Raw genomic sequence first — 15,352 nt, forward strand, 5'->3', positions numbered from 1 at the left:
TTAATTTTGAAAAAACAAAAATTTGAAAATTCCAAAATATTAGATATTTTTGTCCACGAGTGTATATTTGTTTTATAACTTTTGGTACTCCATAAAAATGAGGGGTCTTACTGTAATGTGGTGTAAGTAATATTCTTTAATAAATATTGAGATGTTTTCGCTACTGAACTAATTCTTTCCCCCTTGAAAAGGAGGAAAAAAATTTTTCGCAGACCAGTGTATCAGAATTTAACCAGTGTTCTGAAGCACAAAAAGTATTATGCTTTTTTTTAAAGCAAGCATTTATTTCATCTGTTTTTTTTTTTAGTTATAGTCTACGTACCCAATATATAATAGTCAACGGCATTAAATCATTCATTATGAGATAGAACTAAATTTGAAATCTGTCACTACTGAAAGTTCATTTTTATTAAACGAGATTTAATAAAAGTTAAAACAGCCATATGTTTCCTCTAAAAAAATGTTTTTAAAACGAATAAAATCCGTAACCTCGTCTTTCAATCTGACACTTTTGTTGTTCTATCAATCTTAAAGCTCTTTCATTTCTGTTGTATCAAGGGACAGCCTGATGAGAAAAATATTAAGGAATAACAGATGTTTTCGTTTCGGAGGGAGGAATGCCAACATTTTCCGGTGATCATTAAAGGGTAAGGCATTTGCAGCGTAACGTAATTAGGACAAATGAGTCTGGTTGTGCGAATTTGTAGAAAAACAATTTATCTGCTCCTCTGATCAAACCTACATACAAAAGAACACATCATTAAATAATTTAACAATAACAGAATACTTAATGAACAGACGAGGGAATAATCAAAAATATATTATTATAGTTTGAACTTATGCAAGGCAGATTGTAATTAAAATTACATACGGAAACCATTATTTGAAATTAAAATTATAAGAATTGATTTATTCTGTAAAATATTGTTCTGTCAATTCTTCTTCTTTTTCTTCTTCTTCTTCATTGGCTTTTCAACTCGGGGTGAGTTTTCGTCGCATCTACTATTGCCCTCCATCCTCTACGATCTTGCGCTTTTATTTCCCATTGTTGTGCTTCAATTCTAGATAAATCGGCTTCAACATCATCCTTCCATCTTTTTCTCGGCCGGCCTACTGATCTTCTACCATCTGGTCTTTCAAAAAACACTGTCTTTAACATGTCTAACTATGTTTTCAGTTCCATACAGAGTCACCAATTCAGAATTGTGGCGCCTTCTCCAGTCCCCTGTGAATTCATCTCTTTGAGGGCCAAATATTATTTTGAGAACCTTTCTTTCAAATACTAGAAGCTTATTGATTTCCTGCTGGTTAAGAGTTCATGTTTCACTGCCATATGTAATAATTGGGCAAATAATCGACTTGTACAGTGTTAATTTAAATTTTCTTTTTAGCAGCTTCGATCTTAATAATGTTGAAAGGGAGTATAATGCTCTATTTCCCGCAGCTATCCTTGCTGAGACCTCTTTTTTATGTGGTTGTCCGCTGTGATTATCGCCCCTAGGTGTTTAAACTCCTTTACTACTTCTAAGTTGTGATCATTAATACTGATGTTTTGCCTAACTCTTGGTCTTGGATTTTTAGTTACTACCACATATTTCGTCTTTTCTTCATTTATTCAGAGACCCAGACTACCTGTTTTCTCCTCGACCTGTAAAAACATCTCTCTCACGTCTCTTGTAGAATGTGCGACTGCATCTATATCATCAGCAAAGGCCAGCAACAGTTTTGATTCTTGATCAGCAAATCCTCCTGTCAGCTCAGACGATATTTTACTTATTGCATAATCTAAAGCAGGTAACGGGTAGGAACTCCATTGGATAGTCCATTGGATAGTCCTATCAGGGAAAATGAATCAATCCCTGCCTTCCGCAGATTCCAGGTGTTTCCTGGCCCGGGAAACTAGTACCTGTTTAGGGTCCCTTGTCCAGGGTTACGGATGAAGTCCACAACGGCATTCGTGGCGGGGAAGAATATCTTTACTACGGCATGGAGGGCGGAAGTGGCAACCTTTGATTTTAGGGTTTGTATAGAATCAAGCTGCTGCCTTGTAGTTATAGTCGTTGGATCGTCAAAGGCTAGAGGAAGAAAACATTGATCACAAATTACCCGGTCCTCCAGGTTGGGGGTTGTGGCATTGGACTGGTTCTCCAATACTCGTCAAAATTTTAACATACCAAAAAGCCTAAACAAAGCCTCGGAACTTTAGATGGGTTTTCAAGGAAACGACCAAAGCTAAGAAAACGGATTATGAATATTGGTACATGGAATATACAGGGGATAAAACAAAAGATTGATATCATTGTGCCTGATCTAGAACAAATGAAAATGGATATTATAGCACTAACTGAAACAAAAAAAAAGGAACTGGCACTGATATGGTAGGAAATTATATACATATATTCACAGGAGTCCCGAAAGATAAAAGAGCCGCTAGGGGAGTATCAATACTAATAAAGAAAAAACTAAAGAATAATATCACAGACTGGGAAACAATTGATGAGAATATCCTAAGAGTAAATATAGACATATATGGGCACAAGATTACCATGATAGCCGATTATGCCCCCTCTGATGATGCAACAATCAACGTGAAAGAAGATTTCTTTCAAAAAATCGAGGATATACTTAACAACATAGGAAAAAACAGAGAAATAATTATGCTTGGGGACTTCAATAGTAGAACGGGATATCAGAAAAACAGTAGAGTAGTAGAACCTTTTGGAGAAATGGCAACTAATGATAATGGCTGTAGACTTATACACTTATGTGAGAGCTATGAGTTAAAAATTAGCAATGGATTCTACAAACATAAGGACATACATAGATATACCTAGATTCAACAAACACGCAATCTAAAATCAGTCATCGATTATATTATTAGTAAACAAAAATCTGTATTGCAGTAAAATGATGTAAGAGTTTTCCGAGGAATAACATGTGGATCCGATCACTACTTAGTAAGAGCGAAAATTTTGTTCCCACTTAAGATAATACACGGAGACCAAAACCTAGAAGACAAGCAAGACTTGCAGACAGTAGATACTCCGAAGTACAACTTCAATAGTTTTATAAATGATAGTACTAAACAGCTATACCAACGACGACTGGATGAAAAACTACGAGAAATAGAGAGACAAACATTTTCAGATATTTACGAGAATATTATTGCTAGTTTACACCAGGCCTCTAAGGAGACACTCGGGACGCAGCAAAACAAAATTAGTAACAAAATAATGTGGAACGAAGAAATCGAATATATGGTAAAACAGAAAAAAGAACAGCATCTAAAATGGCTAAATACAAAAAATACTGAAGACCATCAAGCTTACAAAGAAGCCGAGAGACAACTACGAAAAATGATAAAACAAGAAAAGAATAAAACATGGGATCAGAAATGTCAAGAAATCAATACATACATCGGAGGGAAGCAATGTACAGAGGTATGGAATTTTATACAATCAGTAAAAAATACAGGAAAAGACAAAGCACACATACACACAATAAAACCAAGACAATGGAAAGATCACTATGAAGAATACCTAGCGAACTCCCCAACACAGTCAGTACATATACAAGGAGAGGAAGCGAGGGTAGACATCGAAACAGTAAGGAAGGCAGTAATGACCCTAAAGAATGGTAAATCCGCTGGACCTGAGGGAATCTATGCTGAAATGCTTAAGAATGGAACTCATAAACTATTTGAAATATTAACTTATGTGATCAATCAGTGTCTAAATGGACACCCAGTACCAGAACAATGGAGAACGGCATACATATCCTCAATACACAAAAAGGGGAACAAAAGGAATTGTAATAATTATAGAGGCATATCGGTAACCAGCACCCTGAGCAGACTGTATGGACGAATTTTGAGAAATATGATCGAGGAAGAATATAAGCACAATGAAGAGGAAGAACAACAACAAGAAGATCGTGCACCGATAACGTATTTTGTCTTAAACAAATAATAGAAAAAAGATCGGCTAAGAATCTAGAAACTCATATTACTTTTGTAGACCTGCAAAAAGCATATGACAACATCCCCTTAACAAAACTGTGGACAACGTTGAAAAGATCTAACATCAACCACACATTGATAAATGCTGTACAAGAACTATATAGAGACTCTAAGGCACAGATAAAAACAGGAAAATATCTAACGGAAGAATTCCTGGTTACAAAAGGCTTGCGACAGGGATGCTGTATCTCACCAACCTTATTCAAGATATATGTTGCAGCGGCATTGGAAAGATGGAAAAGAAAGGTACATAGGATGGGTATAGAGCTTAGCAATGAATGTATATATACACTCCAGTTTGCTGATGACCAGGTAGTGCTAGCGACCGACAGGGAAGACATGCAGTACATGCTAAGAAAACTGATAGAAGAATATAACGACTACTGGGGAATGAATGTCAATACAACAAAAACCAAATATCTTTGTATTGGAAACGAGTCAGATAACATAGACCTCGAAAACGGACAACATATTTCCTGCTGTCAGAGCTATGACTACTTGGGTGTTGCCTTTGACAATACAGGAACTGATACACGGGAAATAGAAAAACGAATCACTCAAGCAAAGAAAGTCTTAGGATGTCTCAATAGTATACTGTGGAGTAAAGAGATAATGAAAGGAAGGAAATTTAATATATATGAGACCATGATTAAAACTACTCTTCTTTATGGCGCTGAAACATGGAGAATTAGTGAAAAGAACAAAAAGCGAATAGAAGCAGTAGAGATGGATGCAATGAGAAGATCTTTAGGTATTTCCAGACGAGACCGAATCAGAAATGATGTTATAAAACAACGTATGGGAATAGAAGGAAATATAACTCAAGATATAGAGAAGAAACAATTAAGGTGGTATGGGCATGTTCAACGGATGCCAGCATCAAGACTCCCCAAAAAAGTAATAGAATGGCAACCGATAGGTCGACGAAAAAGAGGAAGACCCAGATTAGAATGGCAACACGGCGTAAACAAGTCCATGAGCGAAAGAAATTTAACAACAAACGACTGCGAAGATAGGAAGAGATGGTGTTTAGGTATCGGACAACGTCGAAAGACGTTCTAAACCGATGTATATAATAATCTAAAGCAAAATTGAACAGCAACGGTGACAAGGGGTTCTAAGTCCTGAATTTATACCAAATGGCATCGATGTTCTGCTTCCTATCTTTACTTGCACATATAAGTCTGTCACGCACAATTGCGTTAATTCAACTAATTTTCTTGGTATTCCCATTTCTAACATTGCTATCCACAATTTGCTTCTTTTTATGGAATCATATGCTTGCTGAAAATCTATGAAAATTTGGTGCACATTGCGGTTGAATTCCCAGTTTTTCTCTAATATTTGTCGGGTGGTAGATATCTGATCTATAGTTGACCTTCCAGCACGAAAGCCGCATTGGTAGTCGCCTAGAATATATTCCGAATATGGTGTGAGTCTCTTTAGCAAGATCATTGATACCACTTTATAGGATGTACTAATAAGCGATATGCCTCTATAGTTTCGAAATTGTTCTTTGTTTCCTTTCTTATATATGGGAATTATAATGTTTCCAGTCTATTATTTAGGCATTTTCTGTTGTTTCCATACTCTTAGAATGTTGTCATACAATTTTTAGTGTAAAAGGTTTTCTCCTTTATTTAACAACTCTCCATGTATGCCATTATTTTTTGGAGCTTTATGGTCTTTTAGAGACGCGATTGCATTCTTTTCTTCCTCACGTGTTGGTGCTGGTATTTAGATATCTGCATAATGAAACACAATCGTCTCACTTTCTATATTTAGTAAATTTCAACAAAAGTATTGCTTCCATCGTTCGACGATTTCCGTTTCTATCATTATAAGTTCACCTGCTTCATTTTTCATAGGCTGTGTTACTCCAACACTTGCACCTTTTCTGACTTACTTCACTTCACTAAAGAATTTCCTTATTTGATTCAATTTCCCGGATTTGATATATTTTTCGGATTTGCTGTTCAACGTAGCTCCTCTTTTTAATAGGGATGTTCACTAATTTTTAAATATTGTTAAATTCAATAGGTTATAGCATATATAAAAACATTGCAAACATAAAATTGTTTAAAAATATATATTTCTTAAGATAAATCAATTCTTAATTTCAATTCTGATGGAGGCTAGAAAAACGGCTTCTTCGCAGCGAGGCTACGGTATGTGATGTCAGCAGTCGTATTGACAACTTGTTTTGTATACGTATTTACGAAGAGTGACCAGTTCTTTAAGTATTTAATCACTGATAATGAAGCCAAATAAGTGGTGTTTTGTTCCTGGGTGTCTAAATACATCTAAAAACAATTCTGAGAAGATTTTTATTACAGTTCCAAACAATTTAACACCATATTCACTTAAAATTGTCAAACCACAGGTTTTTATATCTGTACCTCGGAGAGATACAACACTATGTCCATTTGTTCAATTTTGACACTTTTACAGATTAATAATTAACTTTTATAACTTTATTTAAAGGAATAGAGTACTAGGTCCTAAACCATTTGCTGATAAAGAAAGTGACCTTTAAAAGAACACCATTCCATTTTTACTTAGAGGGATAAAACACCATGTGGACTTAATGTTTTGTCCCTCTACGCATGTGAATTACTGTCGCGCATATCTCTATGATGAGAGGTAGACTGTTAGTGATCTAATAATAATACTTTTGCCATTTATGGTGTGTTTACAGTGGTTTGATACCAAACTTAGACTAGCAATATTATTAAATCTTCTACAACCAATATTATACGCCTCCTTTAATTTCAGAATCAAATATTACACCAAGCAATGATGTTTTAAATGAAGAGCATATTATTTGAGATGCCTTAAGTTTTGATAATGAAGATCAGTCTGATATAGACAAAAGTCCTGATAAACTATTCGTAGTGGAAATAAGATCTGCATTACTAAAATGGACAGATACCGTCGTTCCTGACAGTAACATAGAAGAAATCATACTATAGTATTACAAATTTTACGGCCAGAATAAAAATGTTAGCATTAGTACCTACTTGTTTAAAAAAGTAAAAATTATCATCCAGAAGTTTCTACTAAAGATTAATACTCACATGGAGGCGGACACTGTCCATGCGCTAATAGTGCGAAAGAGAAAAAACTTAACATTTCTATTTGCACGCCCTGGGACTGGCAGCAGTTAGTCAGACAAACTTCAATGAAATATACCGTAAATAATATGGAACTAGAAGATTTTAAAAATTTAAGGTCTTTGTATGATGTCAAAACATCTTACAATCCGCCTTTGATTAATAAAAAGAGACATTAACAAACAACAAGTTTTTCTGTCAAACTGTGTTTAATTGCAAGTTTAACAAAACAGCATTGGAACTCTGTTTTTGAAAAGTAGTTTTCATGACGAAAACTAGGAGATTGATCTTGTTAGATTTCGAAGGCGACACCTTACATTGCCAAAAGATTTGCAACTGGTATCACACAGTCCAATACTTATATCACAACAAACGTATAACGATCTATTGGCATTACTGTCATATGTTCCTACAATAGTAACTATCCAGAAGGAGACTTACTTGAAAATGACTGAGTGGTTTGTACCTAAAATGCAATTTTGGTTAAATATATAGATATATTATTTGTATTTATAAAGGTAAATTGTATGGTTAAATAAATTTTGTCAGTAAATAGGATTGTAGTTGTTATTGAATACCCCATCCTAATTATTACAGTACAATAACTTTATTAGATGGATACAACACCATGTCCGTTAAAAGGGTTAAAAAACACAGGAACAAATTTGTTTTTAATTATAACAAATGTATTATGTAAATAACAATAAGCAGAATGTTCTATTAAAATATTGTTTCGATATCTCAATAAATAGCTGCAGCAATAATACTTTTTGGTGAAAAAAAGTTTAAAACTGCTCTCCTGTAAAGTTTTAAAAATGAACATAGTGTTGATTCCTTCCGAGGTACAGATTTGCATTTATTTTTTTTTTAACTTGCATAATAACTGCCTTTTCTAGTTTTTTCCTCTCTTTGTAGCAAACACCACTTATTTGGCTTCATTATCACTGTATAAATACTTAAAGAACTGGTTACACTTCGTAAATACGTATACTTTACGTATACGTATATACGAATACGTATACGAATTTAACTATATTTAAAAATTAGTGAACATCCCTATTCTGAATAGTAGCCTTGTTTGTGCTCTTGTTCTGTTTTAAATCTGTTTTATTCTCATCTGCAGGATCTTGTAGCATTTTCAATCTATTTTCCATTTTTTCATTTTTGTCAATTCACGGTAAATTAAATGCATTCTTGACAGTAGTTAACACTTATTTCCTCGTTCTTCTAAGCAATAGCCATTAACTACATACTAGGGCTCAAAGTCTTAAAAGCTTTTATTTTACATTAGATTAATATCAAATTCTGACCTGTTTATAAATATTTTTAGTAGTGCATTTTAAAATACTTAAGCATAAATGATAAAGACTTGATATATTCTGTCACCTCTATTGTGTACCTCATTAGTGTTGGTATTTTCATTATGCAAACTTACATTTTTAATATTGGTAATCTGATCCTGCTGCATGCTCATGATGAGTTCACCTGTATCCCTTTCATTTATTTTCACCTAAGTTTAAGGTACTAATGACACACCAATGACTCAGTGTGTTAAAAATGTCGTTTCTCTAAGCCAGGTCCAAAGCTTTTGTTATATCGAAAAAGACAGCAAGACATTCCTGTTCAATTGCCAGATCGGCAACAGCCTCGCAAAAACTTGGAAGAACACTGACATCACAAAAAAACACAAAATCACGCCTTGTTCGAGAATTTATATTTCCTATCGTTACCCATGCTTCAGGAACTTGAAATAAAAATCATGAAGGTGTTGCTTGTGTGAGTCCATTTTAAAAAAGTAAAAGAAATAAATTAGACTTACTCACAATCAATTTAATTTTACTACCCAAGACGACCTGTTTCGCTTTCTAAAATTTGCAAAGCATCATCAGGTCGGTGGTACAAAGAAAATTAAATGCTGAAATTACAAAAAAGCTCATATTAGGATGCTGTCTTATAAGGATACAGATCAAAAAAGTTATAGATCAAAAAAAGGTTTTAGTAATTATGCCAATATTACATGTCTGTGTTTATTAATATGCATAAAATTGCTTTAGCAGACAGAGTAACAACCCACAAATTGGTAAGAGAAAAAATCTGTTGAATTGTAATAAATTAGAAATAAACAAATACTACTTACATTCCGGTACAAGAGTTTTTATATAGTGATTGGTGACACATAGTTCAAACTATCCCGTATTGCTGATAATGGGTGATCTTCGGTCAATGTTGTAACTTTTTTTTTAAATAAAAAATTCTGATTCAAAGCGTATTATGGCATTTGAAATGTGGGTCTACCGTAGAGTGTTATGCATACCATGGACCGCTCATCGCACAAATCACTCAATTCTAGCAGAACTTAACATAAAAGCTAGACTCATAACAACTATCAACCAAAATATACTGAGATATTTTGGACATATAACTAGAAGAAGAGAAGGCATTGAGCGAATGATAGTTGACAGTAACGTAGCGGATAAAAGATCCAGAGGAAGATCTCCACTACGATGGTCAGACCAAATAAAGGACATGAGTGGTTACTCATTCTCCGAAGCAAAACAACAAGCATAGGAGAGAGATAATTGGACAGAAATAGTCAAACAAATTACATGACGCCACTATATCCTTACGAAGGAGAAAATATAGAGGAGGAGGAGGTATACAGCCAACTACAGGAATTTAGTTTCCTTGTGGATTTCAATGTATATCAGGTGACTTGCGAGTCACCGTATTGGGATCAACACACATAATAACCATTTTTTCAGAATTTTTAATACCATTTAATATTAATTACACTAAACTGTGGCTCAGAAAAAGGAACAATCTAATCAATACCCTATTAAAAAACATATCTAATTTAAAACCTTGTACAAACTCCATTTTCATTACTAGTAAACTCATAGAAGTTTTTAACAGAAAACTCAAGCATGGAATAAAAGAAAATAGGTTTAATGACCACATCGGGCTCATTAATTACCGTTGCACGGTAATTGGGGTCAATAGTTCAGAAGAAATAAATTGCCATGGAGAAATGGGTCATTATAAAAATTAATGGCGGAGTAGAGCGAAAAGCTGGAAAATTAATTTATCATTTATTTGGAAGTTATAAACCATTAGACTTTAAACTTTTCCGAGGTTCTGCTGTAAACAGATTTTAATTAATTCTTAAGAGGTAGCAAATAGCTGTAAATTTGGTATTGGACTTTGGTAAACTGATTATATATTCTTAAAAACGCGAAACGAAGTCTTTTAGAGTAGTAAACGACATTAACTTACTTTATTAAAATTGTTAATCATAAATAATTTACATCAGGATTACACAACAACACTTAATATGGTTCTGAAGTTAATTTCTTGTAGCATTTTACTTCTTTCCATAGTGTTTATCTTTTACCTCTTTTTTAATCGATGACATAAAATGTAATGTAATGTTTATTTACGGACTTGCCATTTTTTTACAAATCAACTTAAATTTAGCTTAAACTATTAAAACATAATGTGATTACATAAGAAGGTATTTTCGATCTTATTCTTTATAGTACTTAGTGATAAATGAAAAAAAATATTACTATTAAATTTATTTGCATTTCTACAAATTTTCTGTAAGGGTTTATTTACAGTATAAGTTCGATTATGAATAAAATAAGTCTTGGAATCTGGTGTCTCTACCGGGAGTACGGAAGTAAACCTTTTCCAAAACAGCATTAGTATCAATGCCTCCTCGTATTAATTTATATATAAATGCTACATCTAGCAATATTCGCCTTTCTTCAAGAGTAGGCAATTTAAGTAAAGATTGCAAAACAATGTATTCAATTTCATTTACAGGTATTCGCAATTTAACAGCAATCAATCTAAAGAACTTTTTCTGTAAACTTTGTAATAGATCTTTGTAGCATTTATAATGAGGAGACCAAATATTGCTACCATATTACAAAACCGATCTAATAAGGAAACAGTAAATATTTTTGAGACAATAAATATTATCAAATTCAGAGAGGCTACGTTTCTCGTTTTTTTAATAACTTAAAAGTTTCATGGATTTATTAAAAACATTAGAAAAGTGTTCCCTGAAGCTTACTGTAGGGTCAAAAAATACCAAAAGATCCTTAAATGTTGTGATTACCTCTAAAATATTCGGTCCAATATGCTATTCAAATGAAATCGAATGTTTGTTTCTAAAAAATCGCATTAACTTATATTTATTTATGTTTAAATTCAAAGCATTTAAGTTACACCAATCCAGTAAATTACTTAAATCATTCTGTAATAAACTACAGTCATTGGAATTTCTTATGACTATAAATTATACCATTGTACCATTTTATGGCTCTATTTTTTTTTATTTTACCTTTTTTTATTTTATTAATAAGAGCATCAACCACTTTGGCTTATTAGCTGCACTATAATTAATACACTTCTCAACAATTGAAGTGAATATTATGAAAATGTGTATTTTATTTTTTGTTCATAAGGTCAAATAGAAAAATAGAGTGATATAAATAAAGATTTATTTTTGCTTCGTATTTTCATACAGATGAACCGAAATAAATTCTTTAAGAAAAAAAATAGAAAATAAACAAAAATTGTAAAATTAACAACCTAAAATTGATATTCCTGCACAATTTCTAATATCCCGAAAAATAAAATTAATAGTGTGTGGGTCCACCCCTGTGTCGCCTTAGTGCTGTAACTCTATTTGGAAGACCTCTTATTAAATAATAGATGAACTGCTGGGGTATAAGTTTCAATGCAATTCATATCAGGTGAACACGGTGGCCACTCCATTTTTGTGATGCCATGAGCTTCTATACACTCGTTGACAATTCTCGCACGGTCAGGGCGAGCATCATCATCAATCAGAACAAATTGTTCGTCTATTGCACCAAAAAATGGAACAACTATTGGTATTATGACTCTGTCTCGATATCTTGTAGCAGTCATTGTCTCATTAATTAAGACGACTAAGTCCGTGCGACCGTCAAAACATATGCCTCCCCACAAGCAAATTGGATGCATGTAACCGTCTTCTGACAGTTTGACTGGAAATCGCTCGTCCAGTAGCATGCCTGAAGATACTGTTAATTCTGGAAGCCGTGAATGTTGGTTGTCTTCTTGCAGTCAGAACTACAAAACAGTCTTGCCGACGAGTTGTAGATCGTTCTCTTCCTCTTTCATGCCTGTATGTTGCAGATCCAGTTGCTATATACCGATTACAACATAGCAACCTCTTGTTGAGTTATGCCTTGTTGGATCTAATGAACTAATTGCTCGAGCTGCACTAGTTCTAAACGTCTTTGCGGCATAATGTTTTTGTGATAAATAGATTTCTTGACTTCTTGACAACTGGTTAATCCAATACAAGCACTTTTATACGAATGATATATTCATGTTTGGAACAACATGTCTCTCTTTCTACGAGATAAGGGCCGATAAGAATAGGGAGAAAAAAACCACATGCAAAAAATATTGGCAATAAAGATAGCATATAGAGTATAGTACAGGCAATTATTTAAAAAATAGTTTTATATGTTAATTTTAGGAATTTTAAAATTATCCAATTCAATTGTTGAGTAGTGTACATAGATACTTAAATCTAAACAGTATTTTAAAATAATTATTAAGTTCACAATTAGGTAAGAATGTCATATTTTACACAAAGACTGCTTTTATATTGTTAGGTAGTGAGTGTTTTTGTCTTTCAATAATATATCTAGGACACTCTATTAAGATATGTGTTACATTAATGTCGTAGTTGCATAAGTCACAAATAGGGCGATTTGATTTGGAGATTAGGTAGCTGTGAGTTAGTCTGCATTGACCTATATGTAAACGGGTTAGCTTAATAAACAGCTGGAGAGTTAAATTTATCTCGCACCAAGATTCGGTTAAGGGCTTTACGATGTGTAGTGTTGATTGTGAAAGATTCCATTCGTTTTTTAATTCTCTTGTCACTTTTTTTTTTTAAGAAAAATTTGTAGTTGGAAACAGACACTAAGTTAACTATCACTGAAGAGGCACTGTGTATTGCTCTTCTGGCATGAAAATCTGCTAATTCGTTTCCTTGAAGTCCAATGTGCGATGGAACCCATATTCAGCGTACTTGTCACTTCACGTTGTTTAGTAAATGTATATTAGATCCATTATAAAGACAATACATTTTGGAGAAGGCTGTCGCCGTATCTTCCCGGTTCAGAGTATGCTCCTCCTCCAAACCTCTCGATTCCATCGCTCTTCTAATTCCTTCATTCCATGAGCGTCGACGTCTACCTCTTTTTCTTCTTCCAGAGAGTTTCCATCTGTGAAGATTTTGGGGCCAACGTTCATCAGGCATTCTCAATAGGCGTCCAAACCATTTTAAACCTCTTCTTTCTATTCTGTTAATGACCGTTTCTGTAGCATTCATGTTTTTTCTTATAGATTCGTTGTCCAGCCTTGATGTTCTAGCACTTCTTCACAGATAATCCATTTCAACTGCCAACAATTTTCCCTTCAGGTCTGCATTAATTGTCCATACTTCAGAGCCATTACAAAGAACTAATTCAACCATGGTTTGCCCTATTCTTTTTTTGTTCCTTTTGGAAATGTTGCGATCCCACCATCTCGATTGCCCGTTTTTTATTTTAATTAATGCAGTACAGACCTCGTTGTTAGTAGCATTAATGTTATTATTTGTTTGTCTCTCCATTCTGTATTCCTATCCCATATATTCCAATCCAGACTCTTGGAGTAAATTTTTATAGTAATTTTTCCACTTTTCTATAGGAATTAAATTGCTTAAGGAGTTATGGGTGTTTTTCTTAAGATTAGTGATAGTTCTCCATGCTTCCGTAGTCTGAAAACCACCAATTAAATTTTCAACTTGGACACATTTTTGTTTCTCAATTCTCAATTTCTTCAGAAATTGTTTTTTGCTTCTTTTATTTGTTTGCTTATTTCTCCGTTTTTTTTTTTGATATGTTACTCTGTTGTTAGATGTTTTATTTATTATCCATTTCTTATATATTTTGTTTTTTTTTGTATCATTTTTTTTACGTTTTCTGTCATCCATGGTAGTTCGTAGTGTTTTTTGTCGTTTTCTCTGTTCCTAATACTCCATAAGCAATTTTTTTATTATTATTTTAAGGTTGTTGTATTTGTGTTCTACATCCATGTTTCTTTCTATCTCATTTAGTTTATTTTCTAATCTAGATTGAAAATCATGTTTAATAGTTGGTTGAAATAAAAGGTGCAATTTATATCTCTCCGTTTAGTACTGTGTAGTATTGTTTCCCTCACTTTTGGTGTTCTGTTTGTAGTATTGTTTAAAGGGGCACAAAAGATTAGCTAAAAGAAAGTAGTGATCTGTCCTACAGTTAGATCCTTTTTTTACTCTACAGTCTCGGCACTTAAATTGTGATTTCTGTCTCATTATAATATAGTCTATAATCGACTTCTGTTGTAGTGAAGGACGTCCCCAAGTGTATTTATGAATATTTTTCTGTTGGAATTGGGTATTCATTATTTCGAAACCCAAAAGGTGCCAGAACTCAATTAAGCTGTCCCCTGAACTATTTTTAACTATTTCTCCATGCCGTCCCACCACGTCATCATCTATTTGAGAACCTACTCTGGCATTTAGGTCTTCTAACAGTATTATTTCTTGATGACTTTTTATTTTATCACAAATGTTTGATAACTCTTCATAAAAAGAATCTTAAACTTGTTGATTTGAATCGTCTGTTGGCGCATAGACTCCAACAACTATTGTTTCGTTGTTGAGCTCGATTGAGCTTGTACGTGTTTCTGTACTCTTGACCATATATGAATGTAGTCTTTAATCTGTTCATTTCCTTGGCCTCACTTTTTGGTTTCAGAGAGCACTATGATGTATATTTTTTGCTTCTTCATTTCAGTTAAAATTTCCATTGTCTTGTGAGTCATGCCTTGAGTGTTCCAAGTACCAATTTTTAAAGTCCTTTTCTTTGCCAGGTGTCATTATCGAAGTTTATATCTACATTCCGAGGCTCGGCGTTAGAATTTTTAGTCAAAAGAGTTTTTTCCAGATCATGAGGGACTGACCTATCGCTCCAACCTTTAAGGTTGGAGAACTAGGATTTTCTGTTGGGGTTTCTTGCCTTAGTCGACATATTTCAGTTTTAAGGCACCAGAAACTCACGTTTCACCATTTCTCCAATGCTATATAATGCAAATCCATTGTATGCCATATACCCGCTGGTTGTGT

The sequence above is a fragment of the Diabrotica undecimpunctata genome, chromosome 1, assembly GCF_040954645.1.
Source record: "Diabrotica undecimpunctata isolate CICGRU chromosome 1, icDiaUnde3, whole genome shotgun sequence".
Lineage (NCBI taxonomy): Eukaryota > Metazoa > Arthropoda > Insecta > Coleoptera > Chrysomelidae > Diabrotica > Diabrotica undecimpunctata.